A 20,624-nucleotide genomic window follows, 5' to 3' on the forward strand; every position below is an offset into this window, starting at 1 on the left:
GCCCATAAGGTTTTCCTTATGTATTTTTAGTCACTGTTTAGATTTAAATTGGTTTATTTGCTTTCTTAGACCTTGTTATTTTGTTTAAGTTTTGTTTAGCCCCTTTGTTACTTGTATGTTTTTCATTTGAGAAAATAACTTCAGTGACCGAAAATGCCTTATAATATACGATTTTAACCAATTTTTTTTGGATTTACGAAAATGACCAACAAATTCGCAACGCGAACTCCAATTTCACAATTCAGTTTCCAAATTTGCAACGTGAATATGTAAATCGCATTGCGATTCTCGGAATTCACAACGTGAATATGTAAATCGCAACGTGAATTTGTAATTCGCAACAAAGAAGTCAAATTCGCAATACAAAAGTCAAATTCGCAATGCGATTTCCAAATTCGCAACACTGAATTTCAAATTCGCAACTCGATTTCTGAATTCGCAACAGGTTTTATTTTCGTAACACAAATGTTTTGGGTATATAACTACACAACAGCAACAACTCATAAACTAAATCCCTAAATCGCAACTCATTCCATCTCCATCTATCAGTCTCTCCGACGACATCCGTTCCTATATCCAACGACATTCTTCCCCATCTCTAATTTTTTTGCATAATTTTATTTCTATATATTTTTTCAATGATTTCTCTCCTAAATTATCAACTATCAACTTAATAAAGGTATGTTCTTCTCTAAGTTAGTGATGATATGTAGTTTATAGCTCGTTTGTTTAGTAAATTAATTTACAATTTGTAGAATGAAATCATCTAATGTTGATCATGTTTGGATAGATTTGTGTTTTTGAGGGTCATGGGAGAATGTTCATGGTATTTTACAATATATGCCTTTACCCATGAATCTTCAACTAAAACTGTCATTAAAAAATTAACTTATGAAACTCTAATGTTACGTGTTACAAAGAAATTGAATTTAGAGCCTCTAAGTGGATTTAGACTATCTTATCAGAGAAAATGTAAAGTTTATTTGTTAACCGACAATAAAGATGTTGAACGATTCATTGCTTACATTAGTGTTTCGCAAGAAGATGATGTTACATTGTATGTTGTTGAACCTAGAAGTAGTGAAGTTGGGTCAGTAGCGGGTAGTAATCAACTAAGTTCTTCAACCCCAGTTTATGGTGCTCACAATGTACAACGTTGTTATCAACCTCAAAATTTAATGGTTCCACCATAATTTCATCACTAAGAAAAACAAATTTCACCACATTTCCAATACCAAACACAATATCAAACACAATCTCAAAACCCACAACATTTTCCTAATCCAAATCCCAATCAACTTTCAGCACCAAATTCCGGTTTTCGTATTGACCAGTTAGACGATTATGAGCCAACAGAAAAAATTGTGAGTACTAGTCAGTATTCAAAATTTGATCTTGGTCAATATCTGGACTTTGATCTTGGTCAATACTCAGATTTTGATGATTTTTCAGAAGAAGAAACATACCATGCGTGTAATGATTTTGATATTGATCAATACCCAAATTTTTATGATGAAACAGCCGCTGCCGAGGAAGATGTTGTTGATAATAATGAGGAGGAAGTTACGACTGTAAATGAACATGTTGAACATCCATTATGTAATTCATATAACCCTGAAGAAGAAAAATAAGAAGAAGAAGTCCCCGAAGAAAATAAAAAGAAGAAAATGCCACGGAAGTATAACTGGAATATGCCAGAATTACTTCAGATACTAGAAGAAGAGTTGGTAAAGATAGCAGTTGATTGTTACACAAAAGTTATTCGTATCAAGAAAGATGATTGTTTTGATACAAAGGAAGACTTGAAGATAGCTTTGTATACGAAATGTGTGGAAGATTGCTATCAACTAAAAGTTAACAAATCAAGCAAAGATCGTTTCGAAACAAAGTGTATGATTGACAAAAACTTTACGTGGCGTATGATTGCAAAGAGGATAAAAGATTGCAAAATGTTTCAAGTTAGGACTTTTATTGATAAACATACATGTTCAAGAACCCAAGTTTTTCCTCACTATAGACATGCAAACAAAAAGGTGTTGGGTGGTTTTCTGGCTGAGTTAATGTTTTTGAATGGCAGGGTATATCAGGGACATGAAATTATGACTGACATGAATGCTCGGTTCAAGATTAGTATCTCATATTCTCAAGCTTGAAGAGCCAAATGTTATGCCTTGGAATTGTTGAGGGGGTCTCCAGAAGCATCGTTTTCCCAACTGACGGCTTATTGTCATAATTTAAAGCTAAAAAATCCTGGGTCGATAACTCATATCAAAACAGATAGAGATGGACGCTTTGAGTTGTTGTTTATCGCCATTGGTGTTGCGGTTAGTAAATCAATATAATTTTGTTGACTCATTTTTGTTAGTTACATGCATTTCACATTTAAATGATTATAGTTCTTGTGTATATTATTTTATAGATTCATTCGTTTATTACTTGTATACGCCCAGTTATTATAGTTGATGGAGCACATTTGAAAGGTCGATACCTTGAAAGGTCGATACCTTGGAGTAAACTTATTAGCAGTAGCCATGGATGCTAACAATGGGATACTGCCAATAGCTTACGGGGTTGGCAAATCTGAAACCTCTGATTCATGGACATGGTTTATGGGGCATCTTAGGGATTATATAGGTCCTATTAGCAATCTGATAATCATATCCGATTGGGAAAAATCAATTGACAACGCTGTTAGAAGGTGTTTCCCAGATGCTTTTCATGGACTTTGTGGTGTTCATTTGTATAGAAATCTAAAATCAAGGCCTGCTGGTATAAAAAATCACAAATGGACATACTGGAATGATGTAAAAGCTTATCGGGAAGTGGATTTTAATAAGCATATAAATTGTTTAAGACGTGTTTTGCCTCAATGTGCTCAAATACTAGAAGATGTCAGGTTTGAAAGAAGGTCAAGAATACATCAACTTGGAGCAAAATATGGTTTCATGACGTCTAATAGTGTAGAATCAATCAACGCTCTAAGTCGTCATTCCCAGAAATTACCCATTACTATGTTAATAGAGTTTTTTTGAGCCTCTATTCAATAGTGGTACTACAAGAAAAGAAACCATGCAGGTATTATTTCTTTAAATTCGTAACTTATCATATTTATATATTTTACTAAGTATTATTGATTTAAATTTACAGGAACATTGGAACGTCGTGTTACACCATGGACTGAAAAAAAGATAACGAAACGTGTTGTGAAGTCAACATCATGGAGAGTTGAACCATGTTCAAACGCTTTGTTTGAAGTATTTGATAATAACTTAAATGGGCTTGTCGATCTAAATGCAAAGACGTGTAGTTGTATGAAATGGAAAACATCTGGTTATCCATATGGTCATGTTATAAAAGTTGCTCTTTATCTAAACCAAGATGATTCAAGCGCATACGCTATGGATTGCTACACTACAGAAGTATATCGACAGACTTATGCCAAGATTGTCTACCATATTCCACATCCTTCTGAGTGGGACATAACAAATGGCTTACAAATAGTTTTGCCACCAGTCATGGACAGCATACTACCTAGCTGACCAAAAGAACACGATCGTATACCGTCTAAGGGTGAAGAAAAAAGGATATCAACATGTAGTCGGTGCAAGGAAAGTGGTTATACAAGGTTGACCTGTGGATCACCAGTGCCATCACAATCATCTTTTTCTCTACCAAACTATGGATCCTCATCAAAATCCAAAGCTCATATGGTGCCAAGCAAAAGAAAATCAAAATCGCAATCAAAATCAAAATCAAAATCCCAATCACAATCGGCTTCACCTTTTGGGACTTATGAACTTAGGTGATTTTTAAATGCAAACGTTGTATTATGTGTATTTTATGTGTGAATGCCTACATTTTCAGTTAGACATTCATTAGTAACTTGAGTTTGAATATTGCTATGATCTGTTCAGTTGTTATCACTTATTAGATTGTTGTATGTTATCTTTTTGAATGTGTTTTCCTTGAATTTGCAATGGGAAAGTCAAATTCATGTTGCAAAAGTCAAATTCGTGTTACGAAAATCAAATTCGAAACACGAAAGTAAAAATCGCAACATGAATTTGACTTTCGCAACCATCGCAACGCAAATTTGACTTTCACGTTGCGAATTTGACTTTTGCGTTGCGAAAGTGTACCTTCAACATGTCTTTTTTTGCCTTCAACATAATGTAGATTGAAATTTTCTTAAATAACAAATCAACTTTTACAAATCAATTAACAAGCAAAAAACAATTCTTATTTACACATCTAAAAAAACAAATCAACAGCTGGTTGTTTATGCACAAATACATCAATTTCACGCAGCTCACTTCAGGATTAACCTGCAGAAACCAAATATTTGTTCAAATAACACTTTCTACACATCTAAAACCAACAAACAACAAATTATCTAGGTACTTAACCAAACATTTTCAAACCAACAAAGAGTATATATGTTAACAACACTTACTCAAACTTACCAATTTGTGTTGTTTATGTAGACTTTCAGCACGCGGATGTAGGTAGGCAACGTCTCGCATATATCGCTCTAGCCATAAAATGCCGAAACCACAAGCTATTGCACCTCTATCTCTATCTGTGGGAGGTAGAAACTGTTTACTTCATGTCGTCAAACGTTCCTAGCACATGCATACGAGAGGACCACAATCCCCTTTGGCTCCCTCCGTTTGTTGTGGCACTATCTCATTTCTGATCATTGTAACTTTGAACTTCTTTGGCTTCTTGTTTCCAGAATTAGTCCAATAATCAATCGCATCTCAGATCAGACAATGGTATGTAATTCAACATGCTGTCATATACTATCGTCTTCAGGGATGGGAGCTGAAGCTCGACGAGAAGCCAATGATGATGTTCCATAATAGGGATAAACACATGCAATCATAAATAATAATTCAATTGCGCACATCAAATAAAATTTATGAACACCTTTAAAATATTAAAAAAAAATACTAACCTTATTGACCTCCCACCACGCAGGATAAAGTTTAGTTTTTCCATTACCCAACACATATAAAGCGTCTCTCTGATCCTTTAAGTGAGCTACGTGAAAAGACGAAGGCATAATAATCCATCGCATATTTTTTATTTTCTTCAATTTCCTTATTATCAGAAGACGTGACACCTATGCATCAATATGCTGTTTTATAAAAAAATACATATATTAGTGAATTTAATAAATTATAAAAAATTAATCAAAATGCAATATAAGAAGAATATAAGACTTACCCCCCATTCGAAATAGCCATTGTCTTTAACCCCTAATAAAGTACCCCACCAAGACCGATCAAGAAACAAATGCATATCATCGTCGAGTTTGCATATGTCAGCGTAACACCCCTGGCTCCGCTCATGTAGATATAAATCAACTGCGGTCTTAGTCCAAAGGGTATTAACCTTAATTATGCCGGTAGTGTTCTCCTCTCCACTTCAAATATCGGAATGGTACTGACCAGTAACTGATACGAAAGCCAACTCGAATCCATCATATCGGGCACGTGAGGGGGTTTATCAATATGTCAACATAATATGCCATGTGAATCGGGCACTTGAACGGTGGGAGGGGCCTCTTGAAAGATAAGGGGCCTCTTGAACGATGACAGGTGAATCGGGCTTCTTCTTACGGAGTCTTGGAAGTATTGGGGTGAAAGGAGATGTAATGGCACGTGCACGACGTTTGATGCGTGAACCCCATCGTGCAAGAAAAATCCGACGTAAAGTATCTACCTTATCGGGCCGCTAAAAATAAATTAATACGTAAATCAGTAAATAAACAAATAAATAATGCCGAAAAAAGGTTATTTGCATTTTTAGTATAGTATTAAACAAACTTACCTCATTGCGTAGAGTATAAACCTCATTCTGCAACGATGCAACAATCTCACGTAGAGAGGCTACCTCATCACGTAAAGTAGATACCTCACCACGTAAAGCACCATTGTCATCGCGTAAAACCTCTACCTTCCCACGTAAAGACCGTACCTCATCACGCCATGCATCATTGTCGTCACGTAAAGTACCGACCTCCTCACGAAAAGCACTGACCTCATCACGTAACTCCCTTAACTCATCCCGTGGAGGTGGAGAATAGGGAGATAAATGTCATGACATCTTTGCCGGTTGCCTATCATGAGGTGATGGTGGAGAAGAGGCTCGATGATGTGATGGAATTGGTGATGGCTCTCATTGTAGAGGTGTATAATCGGCTCGATTAGGTGATGGCTCTCGAAGTGGGGGATGCTCATCATCCATGCCATCAAAAAAACGCTTACTAGCTTGCCACCAATCAGTGGCAACCTCAGCCTCTGTAATGGATAGTTGACCTCCTAACAATATAAAAGCTCAAACAAAGTTAAACATCTACTAGTAATAACTTGTTTATATATGGTAGTATTTGTGTTAACTTATATCATTCATCGTAGTATATGGTAGTAACTCTTCCCAATCCAACAGTCGGATCCTCCTCCAGGAAATAGCCCTAGGAATATCATTTGAACTTTTGATTGCATATATCTGCATGCTGGGAAAAGCCTCAAATATCCAAATCTACAAACAATATAATACACAAACATTAGTAATTGTTAAATAATTAATTATAATTTTAGAAACATTATATAGAAATTATTACCTTAAAGGCCCAAATAAAGCCTGCCAAAGTGTATTTAGAACCATGGCCATGCAAACTGTTTCGGTCCTCAAAGGCAGACGACAACTTTTTCCATGTAGCTTTCCATAGATATGAACCCCACAGAAAGACGTTCCATGCATTTAGGTCATCTACCAATAATATTAGGTCCTTAGAAATAGGTTGTATGGCCTCTTTGCCTAAAAAGTCGGCATGCAAAAGTAATAAAAGACATACTCAGACAATATCAAGATCATTCATCCGAGTAAAACCATCTTTAACAAGTAATCTTTTCAAGTCATCGACGTGTAAACTGGGCTTCGCCTTTGCCAGCTCAGGAAAAACCCGAGATAACCATGATGGGTGGGCGATATGACTAGTGTATCGACCTACTTCATCGTGTTTGAAGCATAGACCAGTGATTAAGCAAAACTCCTCCCGCCCAAAACAAGTATACGCCGGTGGAAAATGAAACCATATCTCTTCATCACCACATTGTATTCTCTCGGGTAGATCGTTAGTCATGGTCTGAAGAAACAAATGGGATAACATAGCATCTCCACCTGGATGTTGTACTTTCAGCCATGGTCTGAAGCAAGTATCCTTAAACAATTTTCTTTGTACAGGTGTAAGTGTTGACGCTATTGTAGTGGCTAGGCTTAATTTATTCCTTAGAGTCAATGAAGCCGAAAAAAATTTCTAACAAAAACAATAAACATACCAAGTTAGATATACCAAAAACTACAAATTATACACTATAAACAGACATGATATTAAACAGTGAAAACAAAGCCAAATATGTTTCAAACTAGCACGGTATTCACCCAAGTCATTATTCTATCATAGTTCACAAAATGCATCAGATAACATTCCAGAAGTAAGCACTTATAGACAACATATAGGTTTAGTGCAGGTTCAAGGACAACATAAAGAGTAGTAGTTTATTCTTGAAACTTAAATTCGCAACACTGTGAAGTTAGTATTTGTCTTTGTTTTTTGGTTGAAGTAATGCAATTCATTCAAGTTTCAATTTGCAGAAGAAGAGTAGTTTCTCAAACTTAAAATCGCAACGCGAAAATGAAAATCGCAACGCGAAACTAAAATCGCGTTGCGATTTTCATTTTCATATTGTAAATTTAAGTTTCAAAAACTATTCTTCTGCAAATTGAAACTTGAATGAATTGCATTGCTTCAACCAAAAGAAAAAACAAAGACAAATACTAACTTCACAGGGTTAAAGACTAAACAGTTTAACAGTATTGGCAGCAATCGAATGAATTTACTAAGCAATCTAAGTGAAATGGTTAATCTATTATTGAAGAAATTACCAGTAAATTTATCATCAATTTAAATATGAAAAATCTAATAATAATACAAAATTTTCAAAATAAAAAAATTATAAAAACTAACCCTCGGTGGTTGATTTTCCATTTGTGACCGTGAATGGTTGTGAGGGTGGCTCTGAGAGATGAAGATAGACGGATTTCGCCGGAGATGGGGATGGATTTCGTTGGAGATGGGGACGGATGTCGCCGTAAAGAGTGAGAGATGGATATGGGACTGAGTTGTGATTTAGGGTTTTAGGCTATGATTTACGATTATACTGTTTACATTTGTGTTGCGAAATTAATATTGTGTTTCGAATTCGAAAATAAAATTCGCGTTGCAAAAATAAACGCGTTTTGCGAATTTGACTTCTGTGTTACGAATTACAGATTTGTGTTGCGATTTACAGATTCGTGTTGTGATTTACAAATTCGCGTTGCGATTTACATATTCACGTTGCGATTTACAGATTCGCGTTAAGAATTTAAAAATCGCGTTGCGAATTTGGAAAATCGCAACGCGAATTAGGAGAATCGTAATGCGATTTACATATTCGCGTTGCGAATTTGGAAACTGAGTTGCGAAATTGGAGTTCGCGTTGCGAATTTGTTGGTCATTTTCGCAAATCCAAAAAACGTTGGTTAAAATCGTATATTATAAGGCATTTTTGGTCACTAAAGTTATTTTCTCTTTTCATTTTGATCCTTGATAATTTTTTTTTATTTTCATCTTTATTTTTTATGATTTTTTATTATGTCATAGTTATATACATGTATGTATATTACTTAATATCAACTTTATTATTATAATAAATTTTAACTAATTTAGGATATTGTTGCTAAACTTAGTTGCATCTTAACTCGCTTAATATTCACAGTTTCCCAAATATATACACTTGAAATTATTTTCAAGAACATTATTTGTAGAATAGGCGTGGAAAGCACTGCTTGATCGAAGTAGTGTGATCCGATACGACGTTCAAATGAAATGTGAACTTGAAATAGAACAAAGTTATTTTTTTAAGCGTTAATTAATTTGTTTTAATTCAAATAATGCAATGTATGATAAAGTAAATAACAATTTATTTTGTTGTATGCAAAATGTCGATTTTAAATTTATATTCGATTTGTGCTTTTATCGAGGAGGGAATATTCTTTTTAGACAAAGAAATAGACGAGATTGCTTTCCCGATGGAGGATTGCTAATCTCGAGATTTCTTTTCAAACTAAGAAATTTTCCCTAATAAATAATTCGAAATAATTAATCAATGTTCAATGTATGGATCTTAATTTAACTTTATATTTGATTCATAATTTCCACCATTACGACAACGTGTAAGCGATTAAGTACCAATTTTGGGCGTTGTGGGGGTGCTAATCCTTCCCTACGCGTAACCGACTCCTGGACCCATAAAATTGAGTTTTTGGTAGACGCAGACCAAATTTTTTCTTACAAAATGATTTTCCTTAAATTTGTTTTAAAAGAAGTTTTTAGTTACTCGACCTACTTAACCCAAATGTCGATGGCGACTCCTATTAAATTTAATTCAAAATCGCCAAATTTTTTATAAAATCATAATTATTTTTTTAAATTTAATTGTTTTTTAAATGGTTATGGCACCACAAATTTGGTTTTGTACAATCAATTCTAGAAGCACCTAAAAATCTCAACGATTTGTATAGCATCGATTGACACGACAAAAATGAAGTCTATTGGATGTTGAAGCACTATGTGTGGGTAATGATATGAGAGGATCGATGTGGGCGCATTCCTCATACAGAACCCATTTTTGTGGACCATTTGACGGTTGCAGATGGTTATTACAAGTGATTTAACAGGAATGGGAAATTGTTCCTACTTTTCGATGAAGCACGAGGCGGGAGCATTCATCGACATCGACAAAGAAATCAACCGTCACAAGCTAACTGTCCCCCGACTTGTGGACGGAGAGTATGCGCTTCTAGTTTGTCCTCAGATGCAGCACCAGAACCTTCACAGCAGCCATTGTCTACTCCGTTGTATATTCCGTAACCATTTCATACGGCACCACATCCATATCAAATTCAACCACCGTCGTTTCCATACCAGATGCCGCCACCGCCGCAGAGTTATATAACCCCTCTTGGAGGATATTATAGTTTCATGTTTGTAGACCCAACTTAGGGTTCATATGCTAGTTATTTGGTAGATCCATCTTCAACATCGATGGCTGCCACACAGACAACTCCTGTATAGTTTTCTCACTCATCGATGTCAATATTTTCACAGTTTTCCCAGTTTTCTATGAGCGGTGGGATAGTCGGTCATACTCCTCCAGGGTACTTGTTCTATAGAGGTGCTACATCGTTATTCGTCCCTAATCAACAAAATGTATATGCTCTAGATGATGATGATGAGAGTGAGGAGTCAGAACAAGTTATACGAAGAAATCCTCCTCGAGATAGAAAGCTATCGCCCTGTAGAACACATTCAAGACACATACATCGATAGATTTATAGATTTCATTATTTTTGTATTTAATTTTTTTATTTACCAACAATTGAATTTTTTCTTTTAATCATTTACCTTTTATTACTTAATTTATTTTGTTTGTTATTTTTTAATTACTTAATTCAAGCGAATGCTTTTATTATATAGTGTTTTAAGCCTTTTTGTTGTGTCGTTTTCTTATTTAATTAATCGGTAATGCTCAAATGACATTAACTTAAAGTAAATGAAAATTAAATTACATAAACTTAGCTTTCATAAACAAAAACTACATCAAGCACAACATCAATGGTTACTTGATGACAAAAGAGATGAACATTTTTTCCTAGTGTGTCATAGGTTTCTACAATGCCCACATCTTTTGTTTTCTCTAGACGTTTCCCGAATATCCATATCACAATGAATTCAAGTGGATTCTGGACGACCGAGCTCCCTCAATAAGGACAGATCTGGTACATTCAGAAGCTAATTCTGAACCTCATTAGGGTCTTTCTCATTACCTATGGGGGGAACTCAAATTCATATACCTTACACACTTCTGAAAATTAGTATACGAGATCCACAAAATAGTTATAGTCTTGATGAGGTATACGAGCAAACTTATATGACATGAGAGCATGGATACTTCTGAGCTTCAAAAAACCCAGTGTCACACCATCTGTCTCGTAGATTAACTCTGAACGAGTTAGTTTGAATCCCTTGAAGAGGTTGCGGGATCTATGTGACACGAAACAATTCATGGCTTCTAGAGAATCTTGTTACATACATTTCATTTGATGCAACAATTCTTTTTTGTAGATCTGTAACTAATCTAGGGTGATAGACATGACCATGTTGCATCCAAGTTTGAGCTTGTCCCCCAAGCTTGGCAAAAAGCCCTCCCAAACGAAAATATGTAGTTTTTACCAAAGCCGTTATTGGTAAATGATGTGCCCTCTTTAAGGTCGAATTGATAGTCTCAATCAAGTTGGTCGTTATATGTCTATATCGATATCCACCATCATATGCATTTGTCCACATTTCTTTATTAATGAGGCTGATGTAATCGTATCATTCCTCGTTCTTTCCTCGCAAATCTTGAAGCATGGACTCAAATGTTTGAGGTAGTAGTTCGTAACCTGAACATAAAATGTAAAACTTACTAACTTTGTTTCCATAAAAAAATGAAAATGATTGACAAATAAAAAATAGCATTTTGACATACCCATGCGCACAAGTAATTGCTGCTCATCATTCTTCTTGAACCTTCCATGATAGTTTACAGCAATGTGTCAGATATAGTACCAATGTTGGACATAGGGTGGTTGCCACATTGGACCCAAAGAATCCATTGCTGCTTTTATCTCTGCTCCGCGAAGTGAAATGAAACAATTTTTTTCCCTCGTGATAACATGTAAGCGTAAGTTTCTGAGGAAACAAAAGCCCAATAATTTGTTTCTTCTCCTTCAACAAGAGAAAAAGCAATTGGAAGTATATTGAAATTACCATCTTGGACAACTGATAATAGTAAAACTTGCTTGTATTTTTTATACAAGAATGTCCCGTCGATTTGGACCACGAGCTTGCAGTATTTCACATCATTAATGCACTGTGGTTGAGTCCAAAAAAGATGGTATAATTGGCATTGATCGTGAAGCACTCTGTCATTGTGGTATGCATGACAAGTTTCAAAGTCCATAATTATCCCAGGATTCAATCTGTGCACCACCTTAAACCAACTTGGTAGTTCGTTGTAAGATGCATCCCATTCACCGTGAAGTTTTTTAATAGCATTCTGTTTTGCCTTCCATGTTTTTTCCTGTATGAGACGGTATACCCATAATGTGATTATATTGTTGAAATCAACACATCAATAATTATATTGGAGCTTGTTTTTACCATGTGCATGATGGCTTGACAGATAATGTCGGAGTCCAAGTTGGGATGATCCTGATTGATCCCTCCAGCACATCATGTGTGAGGACCGTTGTATATCGATAGTTCCCATATATTATTTTTTCTCTTCCACTTCGATACGTGAACCATCCAATTGCATTCGTTATCAAGTTGGACATAGTGGCAAACATACTTTTCAATGGTAGAGTAATCGACTATGGATTGAACAAAATTACGAATATTGTAATTCTTAATTGCCATCATCGCTTCTTCTTTTCATGAAAACTCCATTCCTTTATATAACTCACCATCATTGACTGATGAGTTAAATCCATAGTTTCTGACATTAAGCATATCCGCAAATTCTGGCCCGTACATTACACCATAATCAGCTTCATATATGTGTGTTGAAGGTTCAGTGTGTACCGTATTTATGGGAACTTCATCTACATCATCATCATCATCAGAGTCTATGTTGAACTGCGGTGATTATGGTGAACGAATAGTCCAGTCTAAGCATCATCCGTACCTGACTCACGAAGAGGTTCTTTTGGTGGAGATTAGGGTTCCTCCACACTGTCAATATTTAGGTCGAACAAGCTGGTAGTTTCATGTCTTCCCCTTGAACTTCCAGGTATCTTAACATTAAGTTCGAAGAAGCTCGCAGTTGAATGCCTCCCCCTGAAGCTTGAAGGCATCGTGTCAAATGGGTACTGCACAGATTGTTGCGACAAGGGCATCTTCATATTCAGGTCAAAGAAATTGGTAGATGAATGCCTTTCCTTTGAACTGGACTTGATGTTTCCATACGGATTGTTTGTGGAGCCATCTCGGTACAGATCGTAAGAAGTTTTTGATGAATGTCTCCCCATTGAACTTAATGGGATGACATCATGATGCGAATTTCCCATTATGGCGTTAAAATCATTACACATTATTATCGTTAGGCTGTCAACTTGATCAACTTGTTGAGCCAACCCATAGTGGGAGCATAATGACATACCACGAACAACACGCACTTCAACAAATTTTACATACATCTCTGTATCAGCTTCTGAATAATGATTTTGAGAATCAATCATCATTTCAACATTGTCATCATTCGATAGTTTGAACACTGTATAAGTTAACGAAAACACCGATGTTGGAAATCTGCACTGAAGTGAAGACAGTCTTCTAGTACTTCCAACATGAATATTCCTTAAAATCTTCGTTATCAGCTCCTCAAGAGTTATGTTTCTCTTGGAGGATATTTTGATATAACGATTTGATGCGAACACGACGCCAGTTTCATCTTCCTGAACTTCTCCATCATATTAAACAATAGTTAAAATACACGTTATTCTAAGAGATTAAAAATTGAGAGTCTTATATATGCAAAAACAATAGCTGAAATACGCCTAATTAAATAAATAGTATATAAATTAAAATATAACCTAATAAAAATATAAAAATTTTCACAATAATTTAAATAATATAATTTTATATTGTTACTGTATCGGCAAAAATGTCTGACGTATGATCCCACTTTCTAATTATACAACCACAAAAAATAGTAGAAAATAATTAGTACAATAAATTGTTTTTCAAATAATCATATATAAAATAAATATAATATATTAAAAAATTACCTTACAACAAAAAATCGAAGGAACTGATGAAGCAAATATAGAAGGAATTGATTTGGTGACGTTTACGGTTGAAAGGGTGTTATTTATAGGCAAGTGGAGAGTTTAAAGGCCGAGATATTCTGAACCAATAATGAAAGGCGCGGATGGTTATTCGCGCCTTACTGGCGCGTGTCAGATACCCTGGAAAGGCGCGGATGACGATCCGAGCATGTCATTACGTGGCGCCAGCTCCGATAAGGCGCGAATGGTCATCAACGCCTTTCATGACGTGACACCAACTCGGGCGAAACCCCGCAAAGTATCCGCGCCTTGTCAGAAAGGGTGTTAGATCGATAAAATTTGGTAAAATAGTGCCTGACAGATAATTATTTCCTGTCAGGGTGATTTTTGGGTCAAATCGCCTAATATAATACACAAATAAAAACTATTAAAATAATAATATTCTTGTATATTAGTATAGCAAACTCCTAATAAATAGGATAAAATAAATATTTAATTATTTATCTATCTTTTCATTTTGTTCATCTTATTATTTAAAAAAATTAATTTATATTTTTGATTCTATTTATTGTTAAAATTTAATAATAATATTAACATAACGTTATAAGATGATATTATGTCATCACTAAAAAATTAAAAAAATGACTGCATCGATAATTTTATTTATTTATTTATTAATGATGAATAACCAAAACAAAACAAAAATATAACGTTAGATATAATTTTAAAAAATCAAGAAAAAAAGTAAATATGTAAAAATAGATTTGAATATATAATTTACTCTAATAAGTAAGCACATTTTCAATTAAAATAATTTTATTATAAATAATTTCAACAATTTACATGTTACAAGAACGTAAAAAGGGTAAATTACAAATTTAAATTTTGAACTTTTTTATCACTCCTATTTTACTTATTTAATTTATTTTTTTAATTTAATCACTCAATTTTAAACATTAAACTTTTTAGTCTTTCTTCCTAACTTTATGATGACATAACATTTTTATTTTTTGCTAAATTACACATTTATTCTCTCAACTTTATTCTCTCTCCTACTTTACTCACCGTACTTTCAATTTTTTCAATTTGCTCACTAAACTTTATACATTGAAATCTTTTGTCACTCTGTCGTTTACTATCCAACGACGTTATGACGTGGATAAACTAACTATTTTTAACCAATAAATTTCAAATCAGATAAAAATAGTTAAATTAAAATCATTTTTAAGCTTTTCTCTTTCACCTCTTTCCTCTTCTAAACTCATTTCATTCATTTTCTCTCTCAACATCTAACAAAACCCCCATTTTACCCATCACTAAATCTAACCACAACCTTAATCCCACACCTAATTTACAACAACAATAACCATGATAACTACAACAACGATAATATCAACAAAAATATCATCAAGACTATAATCAAAATCAAACCGGTTGATTTCTTGAGGTTGGGGAGTGGGAGAATAAGTGTGGCTGAGATAGGTTTTAGAATGGTTTTTTGAAGGTGAGAAAGGGAGATGAGAATATAAAAGAGATGTGGCTTAGATTAAAAATGAGAAAAGAAGAAAGTTTTGACATTGGTGGATTTGAGTGAGTTTGAAGAGAGCATTGTTAGAGGAAGATAAAGCTTGAATACTTACAGAGAGGAATGGCAAAAATGGAGGTAAACTTTAGAGAGTTTGTATTATTTATTATTTAATGAAAATATGATGTAATTTATTATTTACTGAAAATCTGATGTGGCCAATCTAATGTGGCCCTTTTAATATTAAATAATTCCATGTCATGCAGTTGTTGCTGAGTAAACGGTCGAGTGATAAAAAAAGTTTAATGTCTAAAGTTTAGTGAGCAAATTGAAAAAAAATAAAAGTACATTGAATGAAATAGGAGAGAGTAAAGTTTAGTCAATAAACTTGTAATTTATCCTTTATTTTTTAGGGCAAAGTATACAAATGGTCCCTCGATTATATTGTGTCGCTTTGTTGAGTCTCTCAACCATTAAAAGTTACAAAATGATCCTCATGGTGTTGAATTATTGAGTCACTCAACTACTAAAAGTTACAAAATAATCACATGACTATTCATATGTTCCAAACTTGTCCTTTTTCATTAAACGATTGATGACAATCTAAGCTAGACGTTAATATTAGGGGTGAGCAAAACTAGACTCGAAAAATTGATTTTTTTCGACTCAACTCGAATTGACTTCAAGTTATAATTTCATAAACTTGACTCGACTCAACTCGAAAAAATTTCAAGTTCAAATCGAGTTGTAAAATACAACTCGAATAACTCGAAATTTTTAGTAATTAGTGAATTGATTTTCAAGTTTGAGTAGAGTCTCTCTACTTTGTATGATATATGTATTTCGCATATGAAAATTTTTGAAGAAATATATATGTATTATATATGGTTATAAAAAAAACTATTTAAATTGTGATCAAATAATATCATAATATTATAAATATGTTAAATTCAAACAAAAAATAAAAAATTGACTTGACTCAACTCGAAAAAATTTCAAGTCAAATTTGAGTTATAAAATAAGACTAGTCAGCTCGAATAACTAGAAATTTTTTTACTCTGCTCAATCAAACGCTAACCCCTAGTTAACATGATGACTAAGATATGATAATCGTTGGAGATTTGGAATTAGATTTTATCATATCACAATCAGTGAGTTAACATCCAACTCAGACCGTCATCAATTTGTTTTAACAAAAAATGACGAGTTTAAACATATGAATAGTCGAGTACTCATTTTGTAACTTTTAATAGTTGAGAGACTCAACAAAACAATATCATATAGTCAAATGACAATTGCATAACTTTTAATATTCAATGGATTCAACAAAGTAACGCCACCATTTGTGTACTTGACCCTATTTTTTAATTCTTCCCCACTCATTTGCCGTTCATCTTCCCCACCCATTTGTTCTCATTCTCCACCAGCCATTTTCTGTTCACCAACCTCGGCACCTGGAGGCGATGATGGGTGCACTTAGAACTCCCGCATGTGAGAACTATAGTTGGTACTCTCCCTTTTAGAGTACAAACTCAAGCATCACCTTCGATCGCGATTCTGGTTCAATTTAGATAAAATAATTGCAGTCTCACCATATTTATTTAATAGTTTAATGTCAGTCCCGACATAGACCAGCATTCGGAATGCTTCAACATGACGCCAACCTGACAGTTGAGAAACCATTATCATCATGATAATCAAGATTAACTTCTTGAGAAACAAACATTAAGGAACAGAAAATGGAAACGTTGCTTGGCTTGAGAATCTTTCCAGCCTTGATTGCATCTACCACTGCTTGTTGAAAATCAAGGAATCCACCAGTTTGATATAATTGAACTAGCCAAAGTTTACACCAATGTTTTTTTACCAACAGCAGTCAAGTGTATAAAAGGAGAAGGAAGGTAGAATTTAAAGTTTAACATGCATACTCAAAGTCATGCATTCACTCTCGTCTGCTTGTATTGGTTTCAACAAATCAAACTTTCACTTGTTTATCACGTGCATGAACTGACAGTGCTACTCTCATAATCCCACATGCACATACAAACACACATTTCTTCCATGATGGGTCTCCTCAAGGGGAAGGTGACGAAGGAGCATCCATAATATTAAATTACAATCCTAACACAATACAACAATCGCATCGTAATATTTTTTAAGATGCTCGTAACATTATAACCGCATACCTAATATAAAATTATAATTATTTCTAAAATATAAATCATGTTATAATGCCTATAACACCCGAAACCATAATATCACAATTGCATCGACAACGACAACCGAAATTTAATATATACTATTGGAGCATATGTAATATGTCACCAGTATCTTCAAAATATTCTACATCACACCAACTGATGTCATAGGGCTCAGCCAATCCTGTACCCACTCGAAACTCCCAGACGTACTTTAATATCAGTTGGGGTCAGAGCTTGTTTTAAGATTTTGGATAAATAAGTTAATGGGTTAAAGTGGTTTACAAGGCAAGAAATAGATATTAGTAGTAGGGGACTTCTCAATCATGCAACTCCTAAAACTCTTGTTGATTTCTCCGGGGAACCGTCTTGCAAGAGCAAAATTTGGAACCTAAAAGGCGAATCATTAAACTATTTTACTCACTGAACTCCCGCAGTTCAAAAAAAGAAGGGATCTCTTTGTGCTTTCAGATGAACCTCTTTGTGGATCACTCTCATGTAATGGATTTAGAGTGTCATTCAGGACGCAACCTGAGAAAAAAACCACTCCTGGATTCTTCATATTTTCTGTTTGAACAAGTAAAAAGTTTTAAAGACCAACTCCTCAATTCTTGGTTCTTCATATTTTCTGTTCCACTAACCAGTACGAAAGCTCAACATTATTGCTACGATATAATTCATAGACACAAAATAAAGATGAGGTAGCCATTGGACAAGAAAACAGAGGTGGTGGTGGCTGGCAACGCAATCGCATTTTTCCTCGTCGTTGATTCCAAGCCATTGGATCCCAGTCCGATTGAAGGAGGGAGAGGAGAAGCTTATGATGTGAGGTTGAATTTGAAAAGAGAAACCATGGGGTTATGGTGTGCAATTGTAGCGATTTTAATTTCAAATTATGAAATGTTACTTTTTCCGACTTGTAAGGATCAAATCCGTCCCATACGTTTTCGTACACTTTAGCGAAATTAAACATATTTTATTACTTTGAACAATTACTTTGACATTACAATAATAAATATTAGAAATTTGATTAGATTAGGGACATAAATTATAAAAGTTAAAAGTTTGATTAAAAATTTAAGAGATTCAATTATAAAAGTAGAAAGTGAGATTAAAAAATTTAGGGGTCTCAATTATAAAGGTAAAAAGTGGATTAAAAAAAACTAGGGGCCTCAAACATAAATCTAAAAAGTGAGATTAAAACAATTATAGGCTTCAATTATAAAGGTGGAAATAAAAATAGAAAAAAATTAGTGGCCTCAATTATAAAGGTAGAAAGTAAGATTGAAAAATTAGGGCCTTAACTATAAATATAAAAAGTGGGATTGAAAAAATATAGACCTCAATTATAAAGATAAAAAGTGAGACTATAAAAACCATGGGTCTTAATTATAAATAAAATTAAATTAAATTAAAAAAATTAAAGGTTTTAATTATAAAAAAATGATTGAAAAATTAGGGGCCTCTTAAGAAACAAGGCCCCTGTGCAATCGCTCACCCTGCACTAGGGGTGTTTATCGAGCAACTCGATTCTGAGTTGGGCAGTGTTTGATTTGTGCTTGTTAAAAAAATTTGTTGCTCAACTTGTTGCTCGTTAAGCTCATTAAAATTTTGCTATACTCGTGCTCGTTAAGAAAATTTGTTGCTCGTTAAGCTAATTAAAATTTTTCTCGACTTGTGCTCGACTTGTGCTCTTTAAGAAAATTTGTTAGTCAAATCGTTGCTCGTTAAGCTCACCAAAATTTTTATTTTATTTTTTTAACTGTAAATAAAATGTACTATACTATATAAAACTTATTATAAACATAAATTAATAAATTTAATAAAAAAATTATCAAAAGAGTTTATGAAACAAACTCAAAGTTAAACATCAAAAAAATAATCCATAAATATATTAAGATAATATTTAGGGTTTATTATTTTGGTATAGTAAAAAAATAATTATTAATTAGTAATTTGATATCTTTTTTATTATCTATTACCAAATTAGTAATTTTTAATGAAATAATTTTTAAGATAACTACTAAAAGTTAATAAAAAAAATTAACTAGATGCTCACGAATTTATCGAGTCGAGTTGGACTTTGCTCGACTCAGCTCATTAAGGTCTCGAGTCGAGTAAACCCGAGTCAAACTTTTATCTAGTTTTGATTGAGTTGAGTTCAAACTACTCACAAGCTGCTCAACTCATTAAGCACCCATACCCTTCACCCCTATTAGCCAGCTCTGGTAAGGATTAAAAAATCTTTTAATTAAGTTTTATTATAACGCTATTACAAAGTTCACCATGAAGTAACAAAAAGAAAATGTATAAAGTAGAGTAATTAAACTATTTTTTTTAAAGTATAATGGATAAAAGATGAATGATAAGAAAATTTAGTTATTAAATTTATAATTTATCCATTTAGAAAAGTACAAACGTTGACACATATTCTCCCAATGAGCTTCTCAAATTATCATTTGACTAAAAAATAATTCATTCAATATTTAAACTTTTAAATTTATTTAATTATTGATAAATTGAAATTTATATATAAAATTATTTTAAACTTAAGATACATAGTTTTCTTAGAAACAAGCTTCATGACATCAAAATGATGTTAAAAATTAGAATCAAATTGGCATAAAATATAACTATTAAAAATTAGAATGAAACCCAAAACCAAATTTGACATAAAATATAAAAACTAAAAATTAAAGTTTTTATCATATCGATCATTAAATACGTGATTAATTGTTCACTTCCAAATTTGACAAAGACCAAACTGTTCCTCTTTTCTTGAGAGGGACCACTTTTCACAAATTTGAAACTTAAAGGGACTTAAGTTGTAACACCCTAATTTAGGGGCTAAATTTAAGAAATTATAAAATGGTGAATTTAATTGGTATTTGGAAGAAATTTGGGGATTAAATTGTAATATTTCAAAGATGGCAGACCGTTTTAAGAAGTGCAGGAAG

The 20,624-nt window shown here is 33.6% G+C and overlaps 1 pseudogene; it reads right to left on the bottom strand.

The window, feature by feature from the left end:
• LOC120144867 overlaps positions 1 to 20,406 on the bottom strand; it is a 29,822-nt pseudogene extending 9,416 nt beyond the window's left edge.
• Positions 20,407 to 20,624: the final 218 nt, after the last annotated feature.

This window comes from Hibiscus syriacus, unplaced genomic scaffold (genome assembly GCF_006381635.1).
Source record: "Hibiscus syriacus cultivar Baekdansim isolate YM2019G1 unplaced genomic scaffold, ASM638163v2 tig00110890_pilon, whole genome shotgun sequence".
NCBI classification, from domain to species: Eukaryota; Viridiplantae; Streptophyta; class Magnoliopsida; order Malvales; family Malvaceae; genus Hibiscus; species Hibiscus syriacus.